Raw genomic sequence first — 14,540 nt, 5'->3', positions numbered from 1 at the left:
AAAGGCAAAGCATTAATGAAATCTGACTTGTAAGCTGCAATACTTCATTCTGTGTCTGAATCGCAGCAGTGCAACCAACACCAGGAGTTATTCATATCTCAGGATTTCCAGCTTAGGAATATTTTTGGCATGTTGGTCTTTACAAACACTTGGTCTTTGTAAACACCTACAGCTTCTTACTTGTACATCACGCTTCGTTCTGTTCTTCATCAGTAACTTTGCTGCTACATCATCTCCGTATTTTCTGTTCCTTGGTTACAGTCGGTGACTCTATTTGAGTCAGGCCTGGTTCAGGAGCAGGTGCCGGTTCATTTTTTTAAATGGAACAGAAGAGCAAGGTTTCTAAGCCAGGAACCCCTGTACTCCTGATCCTCGGAGAAACAAGGTTTAAAATCACATTAACATGGAGAATTACTTCCTCTGCTGCTTTCATCCCTCTGCTTTTCAAATCAATATTTGTGGAGCACCTGGTTTCTCGGTCAGTTTGGATCCTGGGAGATGTTCCTTGCTGTGAAATCCTGCAGTGGTGGAAACAAGGACAGGAGGGGACCTGGTCCCTTGCCCAAGGTGGCAGTACTGGATCCACAGAGCAAACGTCTCTGCAGCCTCTGTGTCTACACCTGCAGCTGGGCAGGGTCATGGAGCAAAGCCACAGACCAGGAACAGCCTTTGGAGGTGGAAATGGGACAGGTGAGGAAAGGGTGAAGGAGGCTGAGGAGCAACAGAGACGCGAGATGGATGAGAAACGGTGGAGCAGGTGTGGCAGGATGACATGTGCAAGACATGGGCTGGTTGACCATCCCCTCTCCAGAGTCACCTCTCATGTTCACCTGGGACTGGGCCTGTTTGAGGCTTTTTGGGGTTTCTCAGCACTTCAGCAGATGCGAGGCTCAGCTGGGCCGTGCCCTGTGCCTCTGCAGCCTCACAGCACACGCAAGCACGGGCACTGATGGCTTCAGTACCTGCTGGTGTCCAGGCATCTAATCCGTGGCTCTGGCTGCATTCCTGGTCCATCCATCAGGGGGTTTGGGGTCCAGCCCCCCGCCTTCATGTGATGCTCTGACCCATTCTCATCTGGAACCTGCTGTCCTGGTCCAGACTATTTTATTGAGCCTCAATGATGGGAAGGATTTAAAATATCCTGATGGTACCTATAAGGGAAGCATCAGAAATGTTTCCTAAGTCAGGAAAAAAACACACACTTTCAAAGGTAAATTCCATCAAAAGCACCCCAGAAAACCATGTTCAGGAAAGAGTCACAAGTTCCTTTCTGACAATCTCTACATTCAGACATTTTATTGGTAAAAAAATCTCCTCCTGTTTCAAAATGCAGGAGTTCATGTTCTCATATTTACAGAACAACAGAAGTGCTTTGTTGTTGGGACATTTGGAAAGGGAGCTTAAGAAGACAAGAGGATTACTTTGCTACTTTCTGCCTCTTGGTTTCTCATGTGTCTTAACAGATTTAGAAAAGGCACTTTCTGGCAGGTATTTCTCAGCCCCATTGTGCTGGGTGAGTGGCACATCTACCGCACCTGCTTTTAAGCACTTTTTTCAAGGCAACCTGCTGCGTTGCTGGCAGTTGCCTGCAGAATACAGTCATATTCTGGATTTTCCTGGATAACCAGGAAAAACAGTCTGGCTGCAACCACCAGATGGAAACCACCTTCCCCAGGGAAGGAGAGGCAGAGGATGGTGTCTGTACATCAGATCGTTAATGCTGCTGCTCTGTGTAGGGCATCTATGAGCTTTTATTTAATAATAGAGGAGTTTGGCTACTACATTGAGTAGGGCCAGAAGTTTCCCCCTGCATCCTCCTGTACTAGAAGTGGTGGTGAAAAATTCATGTTGGTCCTTAAAATTGAAGATACTTGCTGAAGTGGAAAAGACAGCTTGTATCCAATCATGTGCAGGTGGTAATCCTCTGACAGAGAAGGGTGTCTCCTGCCTCTGCAAGGCAGATCAATTACCAATGTTCAGCTCATCCTGCATAAAGTCTTTGGGGTATAGTGATGTCCCTCCCTCCATCAGCATCATCTGGTGGTTGGACCTTCCTGGACTTCAGGAAGGTGCTGGGGCAAGAAACCACTGCTAAAACCCATCACAGCTTGGTTTGCCCAAGGAGCCAGAAGTGGGACTTTCTCACTTTGATCCAACCAGCAGAACTCTTTGCTTTGCTCAGACATTGGAGATATTTTTTGATGATGCGAAACATCCTGGGAATTTCTGGGCAGAGTAGGGCACTGAGGACAAGGATGTTGTCCCTGATATTGGTGCTGCTGTTGGTGTGGCTGGAGCATCTCAAACATCCTCTCTGCTGTCACAAAGGGAAACAGGGACTCTTGTCACACAGAAGGGCCATCAGCGAAAAGTGACAGAGCTTGTCTCATCCTTGGCCTGTGGGACAAGGAGTCATGCCTCTTACTTGAATTAAACCCAGCCCATCACGGGGATAAAAGCTAAAAGACGGGGGGGAAAAAAAAGAAAAAAAAAAAGGCAGCAGTGGAAGCAACTGCGTGAAGAGCACAGCTGTTGTGTGTCCCCGCAAAAGCAAGCAGGAGGAGAAGCCAGCAGAAGGGTTTTCCTTATCTGGGAGAAGTTTGCACGGAAGATCACCCTGCGTTCAGCAGCGAGTGTCTCACGGGGCACCCGATGGAGCTGCTGCTGGTCACATCAGCTGCTGGAGCGTGGGAGACGCAGTGCAGCTCAGGGCCAGCCTGGGCATGGCCACAGGTGGTGGAACACGGGGCAGCGATGCCAGACCCCCTGCAGCCCTGGTGTCACCTGTGGGCCGTGCAGCTGGTGTCACTCATGCATTGGGAGCCTGTGTCACCTATGGAACACAAGCCTGATGTCATTCATGGGACACAGGCCCGGTGTCACCTGTGGGACAGGTGCCTGGTGTCACCTGTGTGGCAGGCATGCCTCCACACCCGTGGATGTGGGCCTGTGTCACCCGTGGATCAGGAATGGCCTGTGGCCCGCGGGACGCCTCGCGTCCTCCGTGGGCACGATCCGGTGTCACCTGCGGGGCAGACGTGCCCCGTCGCCTGCCGGACGCGCCTCCTCACGGCCGAGTCACCCCCGCGGCGAGGCCGCCGCCGACCCCCGGCCGTCGGTCCCGCGGCCCGGGCGGACCCGCGGCTGCCCCGGGAGACGGCCCAACGCCCGGCTCCTCCCGAGCGGGCCGCTGCCTCCGGGGGGGCGGCCCCGGGGGGTGGGGAGCGCCGTGAGGTGGCGGGCGGGGGTTGTCCCAGGGACGCGGAGCGGGGGGATGGGGGGGGTCCCGGGCAGGGGGCGAGCCGCGGCACCGCATCAATCACCGCCCGCCCCGCCCCGCCCGCGCTGACTGACGTGTCGGCGGCCAATAGGGCGAGCCCATGCCTCGCGTTCAGCCAATGGGGACGGGGGAGGGCGGAAGGTGCCCACTTCAAGGCTGGTTGAGCGGCGCAGGTAGGTGTGGGGTGCGGCGCTGTCCGTGCGGGGCGGCCCGGGGGGTCCGCAGCGCGGGGGGGGGGGGGTCTGCCCGGGGCGCTTCGCTCGCGGGCAGCGCCAGGCCGAGCCGCGCGCTGCCTCTCCCCGCCGTCGTCCCGCAACTTGGCTGCGGGGGCCGGGCCGCGGCGGGGCTGGGGGGGAGCGGCTCCTCCCGCGGTCGCCGGGGCAAGTTGGCGGCCGGGGCTCGGCGCAGGGGGGGGCGGCCCGACCGCAGGGCCCGGGGCGCCAGGGAGAGCTCCGCCCCGCCGCGCTGCCCGGGGGGGGGCGGGCCGGCTCCGTGCGGAGCGGGGACCCCCCCTACCCCTCCCGCCCCTGGCCTCCATTTTAGCCTGGGGAAGCGAGGCCGGGCCTGGAGGGGCTTCTAGAAGGATCCGGGGGTGGGAGCCCCCCGCGCCCCCGGCCCGCGGGCGCTACCGGGCCCTGTCCCCGTCGGCCGGCCCGGGGCGGGATGGAGGTAAAGGGGGGGCTGGAAGAGCCGGGCTCGCGCGGGCTCTGCCCCCTCTCTGCTGACAGCCCTTTTTTTTATCCCCAGGCCCCAGATTTTTTCACCTCAAATAAATCAATAAGAAACTTCTGGACCTCCCAGGCGTCGGCGGCGGCTGGAAGGATCCAGAGGCCGTCCCCCCCGTGCTGACTGCCGGGACCGCAGGTGGCAAGGATGGGCCTGGCCAAGATGCCCAGTGAGGTACGGCCTCCCGCTCTCCCCTCCCCTCCCCGGTGGGGCCGGACACGCGGAGCTGCGTTTGCGGGCGCCGTTTTAGTTTCCGACGGTGCGGGATGAGTCTGGGGCCATGCACGTAGTTTCTTGATTAATGTGTAACTTTAAAATGGAGGTTTGGGAATACAGCTGAAAATGTGGATTCTCATCCCATGTGTGTACAGGGTGTTTCCAAAACCATTCCCTTGCCTGTGTGTAGCGAAGGGATGTGTAGCCTCCCCTTGACAGCGTGTGTTATGTATTTCCTGGTATTGCTTGTCCTTGTGTGCAGCAGTACCGAGCCATCCAGGTGTGACGCCAGAAGAGGAACGATCTACTTTTTACCTTATTGCTTGTGTTCTTAAACCACATCAACCAGATCCTTTTTACTTGCTCATGTAATCTGGCTTATATATGCATTTATAAGATTTAGAGAGTTTTGCGTGTGCCTGCCAGGATGGTTGTAGCTTTGTCCCATGAAAACTTAAAGTGTAAACCTGGGTTTTCATGCTCACATTTCCATGCCTTGGCTTCCTTCCCCGTGTGTAAAGTGGCCTTGGTGGTTCTGGGTCTGGAGTGGAAGGCAGCAAGGGTTTGCTAATGCTTATTTTGAAAAGTCATCTCATCTTGCTGATGTTATTACATGTTAAGAATTGTGTCCTAAACACTTGGGTACAGCAATCAAGTTCTGTGAAGGTAAATAAAACCTAAAGGGAAGTGCTGAATCAAAGGATATTTCCCTCTTTTTATAAATCTACAAGACAAAGCAGCCTGACTTTATGCCAGTTATGTAGGCTGAATTTGGACAAATTCCCTTGTAATGGGAAAACTGAAAATCTTTACTGAGTCCTTTCACACTGACCTTGGACAAATCTGCTCTGGTATCTGATCTCCAGTTGGCTAACACAACAGTAAAGTCTCTTATTCTGCACATACATGGTAACAGTAAGTTGTTGTGTAGGTTTCAAAAAGGAATTAACGCTCCCTATTACAGATGTTGGAGGTTATCACTAAATTTCTTGGAAGTCTGTGTTCTAACAACTCCTGCTGAAAGTGGCAGGAAGTCAGCAGGTAGTTTATCTGGAAACTGGTCCTTGTTTCCAGAGTGCCAGAGGCTGATGTGTTGGCTAAATGGGGGTTTAGTATATGGCTGTGTGGAGCCTGACACCCCTATGGATACTGGTGTGGCCCTTGGGTCTTGTCCGCTGGTGCGGATGCCAACTAATGAAGGTCTACAGCAGTCTGTGGTGGCATTGCTCTAACAAAATGTTCTGATGTAAAATGTAAGCTCATGAGCCTTGTGCTTCAGTCTGGAAAACCTGGAGGAGTAAAAGAGTAAAATTTAAGTGTTTAAGCCGTTGTGAAATGGAGAGACAGTGTCACTGCCTGGCCGCTGGAGAGAGAACTGTTGCTTTGCACTTGCCAGGAAGCTGAAGGCACCTGCGTTTTGAGCGGAGAGGGTCAGGGCTGCGTGTGGGGGAGGGTGACGCTGCGTCCCTTCTGCTTCCCACGGGCTGGCAGGAGCAGGGCCGTGGCCGCGGGTCACACCTGAGCCTGCTGAGGAGGATGTGTCGGGCTGTCACATCCGCTCAGCATTTACATGTAGAGGTGTTTGCTTCTCGTGGCAAGGATCTAGTTGGACCGTGTTCTTTTGAATGTATGAGTGTGTCATCTCTTCCTGTGCCAATTGCTTTAAGCCTCTGATTAATATGTATTTGAGTGCTTCTATATCCTGTATGCTGACTTGGACTCAAACTCCAGTGCCTAGTATTATTGTGACAGCTTGCAATGCTTTTTCATCATGGAAGCGGCCAACTCTGTTATTGCCCTTAAGTTTTATAAAGCTCTTTACCTGCAGCTTCTTAGAGGGGACGGAGGGTTTCTGTGCTGTGGCGGGGCCACAGAAGTGGGGGACTCACCGCCTTTCTACTCTCGACGCCACTTCCCTGCAGTTGTCTGCACGCTGGTTCTCCTGCACTAGGCTTGTCACAGGAAGTGTTGTTCATAAGGATGGCATGCAGGGACTCTGCTTTTTCCGCCTATGATGTTTGATGTCTGCCCGTGTTGCTGAGGGTTTGAAGGCAGGTGAATTTGGCCAGGACTGAGGAATTCGTGTGAAGCCCTGGAAGCTGGGGCTCAGAGACTTGCAGATTGTGTTCCCTCTGGAACAGAAGCTCTCAGAGCAGAGCTCTGATTTCAAGGTGCTAGGTGACTCTTGAGCATGACCAGAGTAAATCATCTCTTATCCTGGTTATTTGCTATGGTTTGATCTGGTTAAACTGCTGCTTTGGTTTGGGATTAAACTGAACTATAAGCAGCTACCAATAGAGCAGTAATTTTTTTTTCCTGGAGTTGGGAAATCCAAACAGCAATAGAATTGTTCCAAGTGCCACACAGCAGAAACAGAAACTGATTCTACTGACAGCGAATCTGAGAAAAGCTACGTGGAAAAGAAGCCTATAATGTTAGTTAACAGACAGTGGCTCTTAAAACCGGTGTCCATCTTGCCCGTGGCAGAGGCTTTTGCATCCCAGTGTCAGCAGCGGCGGGAGCCTTGGGAGGTCTCAGGTTTGCTGTTGACTCGTGAGAGGGAGCGTGAGGTGCAGGATTTGGTGCAAGTTGAATCTGAAGATGTTATGTGAGCCTTAGGCGTGACTTGTGAATAAAGTACATCAAGATTTTCCAGCTGGAGGATGGAGGAGAGGTTGAGTTGCGCAGCAGGTATAAATCTGGTCTCCCTCTCAGCCCCGTGCTGCTCGTGGCATAACCAACCGTGCTTGTTACCAGTTGCTGGGTTCCTAATTCCTGTAACTTTTCTTTATGTGAAAACTGGTTAATTTTTTTTTGTCAGACAGTGGAACTGAACGTCACTGGTAGCAGTGGAAACACAGGTGTGAAATGTCTATGCTGTAACTATATAAAACCCATGAGGTGTTTTTCAGAGCTGAGATTTGAAAGGGTTTTCCCCTAAAACTCAATTAGCATATGTCTCACGGTTTTTGTAAGACACGGGCTTTTACATAGTTAGTGTAGGATCACCTTTCCCTCCCTTCTCCTTCCCCTTTTTTCTTTTTTTGCCTCCTCTTTTCCCATGATATAACTACCTATAACCTGAAATGGAAGCAGTGCAACTTTTAAAAAGTGTGCCATCACCTGACTTATTCTGCTATTCATGGGTGTCTAATTTTACCGCTTCCATCATTAAATGTCTGGGAACATATAGTGTGCTCTGCACAAAGCATACCGATTCCCCAAAAGAAGCATTGCTTTAATTCCTGCCATCATGGTGGATCTTAAGCAAATACCCAAGAAAACTGATAGCATCTGAGGCTTATTCTTGTACCTCTTGTGCAGCTTCATACGTGTGTTTTGGATGGATCTAAGCCAACATGATAATATTGTTGGCAATTCATGGGGACCTACATGGTGCAGGGTTATAACTAAATGTAGATTTGGGTGCTTTACCCCTTGCAAGTTGATAAAACCTGGCTACTGGCCCCCAGCTAGACTAACAGCTTAAAAATTCAGGGTGCTTTACTGTGAGTATTCAGCTTGCTGTTCTTCTTTGGAAAGTACTTCACTGTATTCCTCACACTGGTACAAACAGAAGTTCCCACGAGGACTTTGGGAAGTTGGGCCCTTCTGTACAACGTGGAGGAAAAAGAAAAGTCATAGGTATTTGCGATGCTGTACCGTCTTGTGTCCTGGCTTCCTGAGGAGCTGCCCGAGTGTGGCAGGGAGGGATGGATCGGGGAAAGCACGAAGCTGCTGTAGGATTTCATGATGCAGCCATCCTTCAGAAACGGTGTTTCTGTTACCCTTAAGAATAGAATATATTCTCCCTGTGACCTGGTTCTGTGCTGGATGTGGGGTTGCTGATAGCACTGTCGTGACGTGCTTTTTGGCACTGTTGCATCATTGACTTAAAGCCCTGTTCAAGGTCCTTAGACCTTTTTTCTCTCTCCAAGGTACTGCATGAAATTGCTGCAGCTGGGTACCTGGTGTTCATAGGTGGCCTTCAAGGTGGCCCTTGAGAAGAATAATGCAATGTGTTGCCCGTGGATTTCCTGATCCCAAAACCAGCTGTAATCACAATTCCGTGCCAAGATCTGTTAAGTGCTATGTTGTATTTTAAAGAGCAAGTAGTATCACATGCTTTTTCAGGGAGGGGAGCATTGTTTGTCTGCTTTTGTGGTGGTAGGATTTGAAGCAAGAGGAGGAAGAAAAGCTTGCCTGCATGTGCTGCATAATCCAGATCAGGATTGCTCATACTGACTATGGAAATTCTATCATAGGTTTTACCTCATTCTGCAGTCGAGACAGTACAACTGTTATTTTTTGCTCTAAAGCCAGGTCCCTAGGGCAAAGACTCCTCTCTCATGGTGTATCACAGCATGCACTGCTGTAGCCTTTTGCCTTTGCAGACAAATAATGGTATGAAGTGCTTTTTTATTGGCATAACTGCATTCCCACTGTAGAGGCAGCATAGCTATAGCGAGGGGAAAGTAGCCTGCTGTCTGCAATAGATATCAAATCAAAATTGACACGCAGGCTCGCCTGAGCAGGGAGGGTGCTTTTGCCTGGCAGTGATACTGAGCGGCTTTGTCTTAACCGGGACGTCATGCTGAACGTGCACCCCTTGGCTCCAGTGCACGGGGATCGATCGGCCTCACCCGAGTGGCGAAACTGAAGGTCAAAGAGGTGAAATAGCTGCTGCAGTCGCAGACTTTGTCCTTCCCCCTCTGCTGCCTCTCAGCACGTTCTGCGCATGGAGCGAGATAGAATTTGTCACAGGGGTGGGAAAGCGCCCCTATGGCGTGGTTCGAGAAGCCCCGTTCTGCCGGGCGCAGATCGCGCTCCCGCGGCTGCCAGCCCAGGGTCTCCTTGCGGCGGCGGCGGGGCGGTCAGTGCTGGGGCGGGGGCGCAGGAGCCGGCGGGGCTGATGGCGCAGCAGCCGGCGGGGCTGATGGCGCAGGAGGCCGCGCGGCCAGGGCTGCGTTTTGCAGTAGTGCTTCTCAGAGCTGTGCTGGCGGCGGGTGTTTTGGGGTACTCTGGATTTAGGGACTTAAATGGGACTCTTGAGCAGAATTTTGGGGGGATAAAACTGGAGAGTCTGACAGAGGGAATGTGAAATGAGCCAGTAAAAACCTCCTGGGACTGCAGGTGGAGATGGAGGAGGGAAATGTGTTTTTTGTGGGCAGCCACTTAGAACGGTGGAAGCTTTTCTGCAGGGATCTCGAGAAGCGTCGGTTCTGGGCGGGGAAGCGGCAGCAGGAAAGGCTCCGCGGGCTCGGCCGGACCCGCGGCGGGACGGCGGCACGTGGCGGGAGGCGTGTGCGGGGGACTACCCCTCCCGGCGTGCCCCGCGCGGTGCTGCGGAGCCCCGCCCGTCAGCAGGGCCGGATGCGCCTGCGCGCTGCGGGGCGGGCGCCCCCTGGCGGGCGGCGGGAGGGAAGCAGCCGCCCACAGCGGCGTGCGCGGCGGCCGGACAATAGGCGACGAGTCCGCCCCGCCCCTGTGCTCCCCCACCCGGCGGCGGGCGCCCCTCCCGCACTGCAGCTCCTCCGCGCGGCGGGAGCTCGGCGGGGCCCCCTGGCTGCGGGCGGGCGGCGGACGCGGTGCGCGCGGCAGCCAGTGGGGGCGCTGCGGCGTCCCCCTCCTCCTCCCCCCCCCCCCCCCTCCGGTGCATTCTCCGGCTGACGGGAGGGGGAGGGCAGAGAAGGAGCCCGGCCGCCATTTTCCGAGCCGCGCCGCCGCCGCGCTCGCCCGGAGCGGGGGGGAGCGGGGGGAGAAGAAAAGCGCCGCAGCGCCCGCTCCGCCGCTCGCCGGGCCCGCCCCGCCGCCGCCCAGCGCTCCGAGCCGGGGGTGGGGGGGCCGCTTCCCCACCCCCCGCCCGCCCCAGCCCGGACTGCGGTCGCCGCTCTGCGCCCGCCGAGGGAGACGGGCGAGCCCATCCCCCCTGCCGCCGGGGCGGGCCCGAGCGGGCGGGGGGGGCCGCCGGGGCTGCGGCCGGGGCTGGCGGCGCCCGCCCCGGTTGCGGCGCCGCGGCTGCTCCTCGGCCGGGGCTTGTTTGCAAACTGCGCCCATTTTGTGGGGGGCCGAGCCCGCCCGGACCGCGCTCGCCGCTCGTCACGTGGTAGGTGCTGCTCGCCCCGCGCCGCTCCGCGCCCCGCGCCTCCCCAGCCGCCCCTTTGTTAGCGCCGCCGCGCCCCGCCGGGCCCCGCTGCGGGGCGGCCGCCGCGCCCCAACTTCTCCGCCCGGCGGGAGGGGGCTCCCCCGCACCCGTTCCCCCCCTCCCTCGGTGCTGGGGAAAGTGCGGGGGTCGTGGCGGGGGAACCGGGGACGGGCTGACCCTTCGGCCCGTTTTCCCCCCACCGCCGCCCCCGGGGCTGCGGCTGACTCGGGCAGGGTGGGGGGAATGGCGCCACTTTAAATTGAAATCTCCGCCCTGCTGGTGCCCGGGTGGGCGGCGGGGTCCCGCCGAGCCGGGCCGGGGCCCGTCACGTGGGCGGCGGTACCGCGGCGGCAGCGCCCGGGCGCGCTCCCCGGGGAGGGCCCGCGGGAGGTATCCCCCCCTCCCGGACCTGCGGGGGGGTGTCCCCCCTCCCGGACCTGCGGGGGGGTGTCCCCCCTCCCGAACCTGCGGGGGGGTGTCCCCCCCTCCCGAGCCTGCGGGGGGGTGTCCCCCCCTCCCGAACCTGCGGGGGGGTGTCCCCCCCTCCCGAGCCTGCGGGGGGGTGTCCCCCCTCCCGAACCTGCGGGGGGGTGTCCCCCCTCCCGAACCTGCGGGGGGCACACGCGAAGTTTTAAAAGTAAACAGAAAAAACAAAAATTGCATAACCTTAACGCGAGGACGGGAGCAGCTGCTCTGTCCCGGATCTGCCTGCGAAATGTTACCGTAGCGGTCTCCGGTAGTCCCGGCGGCTCCCGGCGCTGTCACCGGTGTCTGCCTGTGGGAACCGAGGATGTGTCACGGGGCGCTTTCCGCCTTCTCTGGGGGTATAGAAAATAACGTATTTTCTTCATGTGGGTTTGAGCTGCTAAACCATTTTCCTGTATTTATTTTCTTTTTTGCTTTGTTCTCCGAACCGGCCCTGCCGATCCGGAATTATTTTTCTCAAAACAAGCTGGAAGAGCACAGCTATCCCGAAATGCTTTCCGTGATCGGTACGTGTGTTTATTTCCATCACGGGATTAGCATCTTCCAGAAATTTGCCTCCTTTTGGCTATAAATCGGGGTCATGTAAAAGGAAGAATACAGCAGCCAATTTTTTTGGAAATTAGCCTTGTTTTCTACAAAAAAAAGACTCACTCAGACCATTTTTACAAACCGAGGTGTCATCTCTCTGCTTGTTAAATTTGTGTACAGGTACTAGAGATTATATTGCCTGTTATGTAAAATGCACTTGAATGACAAACTGTAGTTTTCTATGTAACCAGTCAGGATATGTGAGGAGCTGCAGGTTCTTTATTTGTTTTGACTGACCATTATATTTTGAACTGGTTTGGGCCACGTCTGTGTTCACAGTTACATCATGTCATGTGTTGTGTACAGTGTGATCTGTGCCTCTAAAAATAAGGTGAGGTAAAAGCCCATTTCTCCAAGGTAGGAAAGTAGGAGAGCACTTCAGCCGTGGTCCCGCTGACAGCAGGGATATGGAACGCTTCGGGGGAGCGGTTAAGATGTTACGTGTGTGTGTGACTAAACCTCTGCCATAGTTATGAATCCAAGGATCTGTTTTTACTAAAACGTTTTCTCTTTAAAACTGTATTTGTCCTTTTTATAGCCTTTGTTTTCATGGAGGAGCCTCTGGTGCTCCTCCTCTGCTTTAGTGTAGTCCTCTTGAATTTTTATTCTGGAACAGGACTGGTGCGGGTAGCAATGTTGTTCACTCTGATTATTTCTTTAATTGAGAAGCCAGCAGCCTTTTAAGTCAGCGGAGGAGAAGAAGCAGCGGAGTGGACGCAGGGGCTGTAAAGGTGAAGCTGGGAAAGCCCCGAGCTGCCCGTGGGACCAGGATCCCGCGGCAGCTCGGTTTTCCCTCCCAAGGTGTCTGTTGTCGGCCTGGCGCGCAGAGGTGGCCGCACGAGGTGGGCGCGCAGAGATGGGCGCGCACGAGGTCGGCGCGCAGAGATGGGCACGCACGAGATGGGCGCGCACGAGGTGGGCACGCACGAGGTGGGCGCGCAGAGATGGGCGCGCACGAGATGGGCGCGCACGAGATGGGCACGCAGAGGTGGGCACGCAGAGATGGGCGCGCAGAGGTGGGCGCGCACGAGATGGGCACGCAGAGGTGGGCACGCACGAGATGGGCACGCACGAGGTGGGCGCGCAGAGATGGGCACGCAGAGGTGGGCGCGCAGAGGTGGGCACGCAGAGATGGGCGCGCAGAGGTGGGCACACACGAGATGGGCACGCAGAGGTGGGCACGCACGAGATGGGCACGCACGAGGTGGGCGCGCAGAGATGGGCGCGCAGAGGTGGGCGCGCAGAGATGGGCACGCATGAGGTGGGCGCGCAGAGATGGGTCGGGTGGGTTTTGGTGCAGGAGAGATTTTTTCTTCATTTTTTATTTGTAGCTGCACTGCCAAGGTGGCACAGCTGCGTGGGGCTCAGTGGATTGATGCGCTGCAGGAACAGTTAATTGTGGAACTTGCTTATGATACTGTTATAGCTGATTTGTAATGATTTAGCAATGAGGATAACTTGTGTTCCGTCTTCAGAGGTGATAAAGCAGGAGATGACCAGGCAGATGTGACTGTGTTTCTTTTATGCTCATTTCCCTCCCTTTCTTTTTCACTTTATTTTTTTTAAATGCTGTATTTGAGTCTCATTTGCTCTCAAGAGATCAGACAGTAACTGGAGAACTGATGAAATTCTGACATCGCACAAGTCCAGGGTGAAAACTGAGTAGTTCTGTGACCAAAGTCACTTCCTTTGGCCCTGTTTATAACTGTGTTTTGTGAAGGCGACAGCCATTATCTAATGAACACTCTGAACAAAGACTCTCTGGAGTTTTAGCACTCCACCCTTCTTCTGCTGAGGCAGCAAGTGGTGCGTGTCCTTAGGAACCTGAAAGACTTTTCCAGGGAGGATAACACTTAATGTATAGCAAAGTAAAGATAAGGCCTGGGGACTTCTTAGATCCTATGGAGGCAGTGAAAGGGTGAAGCTTGGGGAGAGGTGCAGAAAGGGCGAGCAGCATGTGTTCTGGCTTGTGGGCCTCCCCCCACTCCCCTTCCATCTAATTTTCCTTTTCTGGAAAATGATGTTTTTCTTGAACTGTTTTTTTGAGAGTAGGTCAGTATTATCTCTGCCCACGCTAATTTAACAGCACCTGATTTTGCATTTTGTTAGTTTGGTCTTTTACTGGACTGTGTAGGAAACAGGTGGGCCAACTTGTGGTGAAATGGGAATGTAATTCAGCAGAAGTGTCTCAGGTGGCTCACATACTGATTAGAGCAAATAATAGGTAAGTTCTGCACGTATGCCTCTGTTCAAAGTATTTATCATTTCATTAAAAAGAGCCTCGGCATTGGGCAGTCAGAATGGCAGGTGATCTGAGAAACACCATTTCCGTTGTGCATTTTATAAATACCGTGTCCCTGCTCATAACTTCCAGGAATACAATGTCTATCTGGAATGAAAAGCAGCAAGGCTTTCAGCAGGAATCCTTCCCAGCTTTGTATATAGCCGTTTAGCTGCGTCTTCAAGGTCTCAGTTTTCTGTAACAAAACATTTAAATTGGAATAAAGGCTTTCTGTTTCTTCTCAGATGAGCAAGAAGTTGTCATACTCAAATCAGCGAGAGTCCTAGTGATGCAGGACCTGAGTAAACATAATTCCATTAAAAGTTGCACATGTCCTCTTCGGCCTGAGTTCACACCTGTGTTTTTGGAAGAGGACAGCTCGGATAAGTTGCTGTTCATGTTTCAAATAAAGTTAGAAGATAAGTGTGCGTCACCCCCCGTGAACCACTGTTAGCAGATGGCTGCCGAAGTATAATTCAGTTTAGAGAATGAGACAAACTGCGAAATGGGATATGCTAATAGCTGTGAGACTTAATTCTGGAGGACAGAGTTTTCACGGCACAGTACCTGAATTTAATGATGAAACTCTGCTGTTTACCTAATAAAATGAGGAAAAAGGATTTAAAAAATCAAATCTGAAGAGAGGAAATGGTACTAGCTCTCGGCCCGAACAGGCTGCATCCTCATCTGTTCATTCCTGCAAACCTAGTTTTTGCAGATTTGGCAAAAAGACAAGTGTTGAAGTTTAATAATATATGCTTCCGTATCAGGAGCTGCTTCAGGCCTCAGAGGCACTAGCATAAGGTGGATCTTAAAGC

General features: G+C 54.1%; 1 protein-coding gene across 3 annotated transcripts in view; it reads left to right on the top strand.

Annotated features, from left to right (window-relative positions):
• The first annotated feature begins 9,947 nt into the window (after positions 1 to 9,947).
• KANSL1 (KAT8 regulatory NSL complex subunit 1) overlaps positions 9,948 to 14,540 on the top strand; it is a 64,948-nt gene continuing 60,355 nt past the window's right edge. For all 3 annotated transcript variants that reach the window (XM_080359643.1, XM_080359642.1, XM_080359641.1), the window contains exon 1: positions 9,948 to 10,328. The gene's annotated coding sequence lies outside the window, so the exon portion shown is untranslated. The remainder of the gene's footprint in view (positions 10,329 to 14,540) is intronic.

This window comes from Nesoenas mayeri, assembly GCF_963082525.1.
Source record: "Nesoenas mayeri genome assembly, chromosome: 26".
Lineage (NCBI taxonomy): Eukaryota > Metazoa > Chordata > Aves > Columbiformes > Columbidae > Nesoenas > Nesoenas mayeri.
The sequence above is the reverse complement of the archived record's forward strand: the minus strand, read 5'-3'. Positions and strand labels throughout refer to the sequence as shown.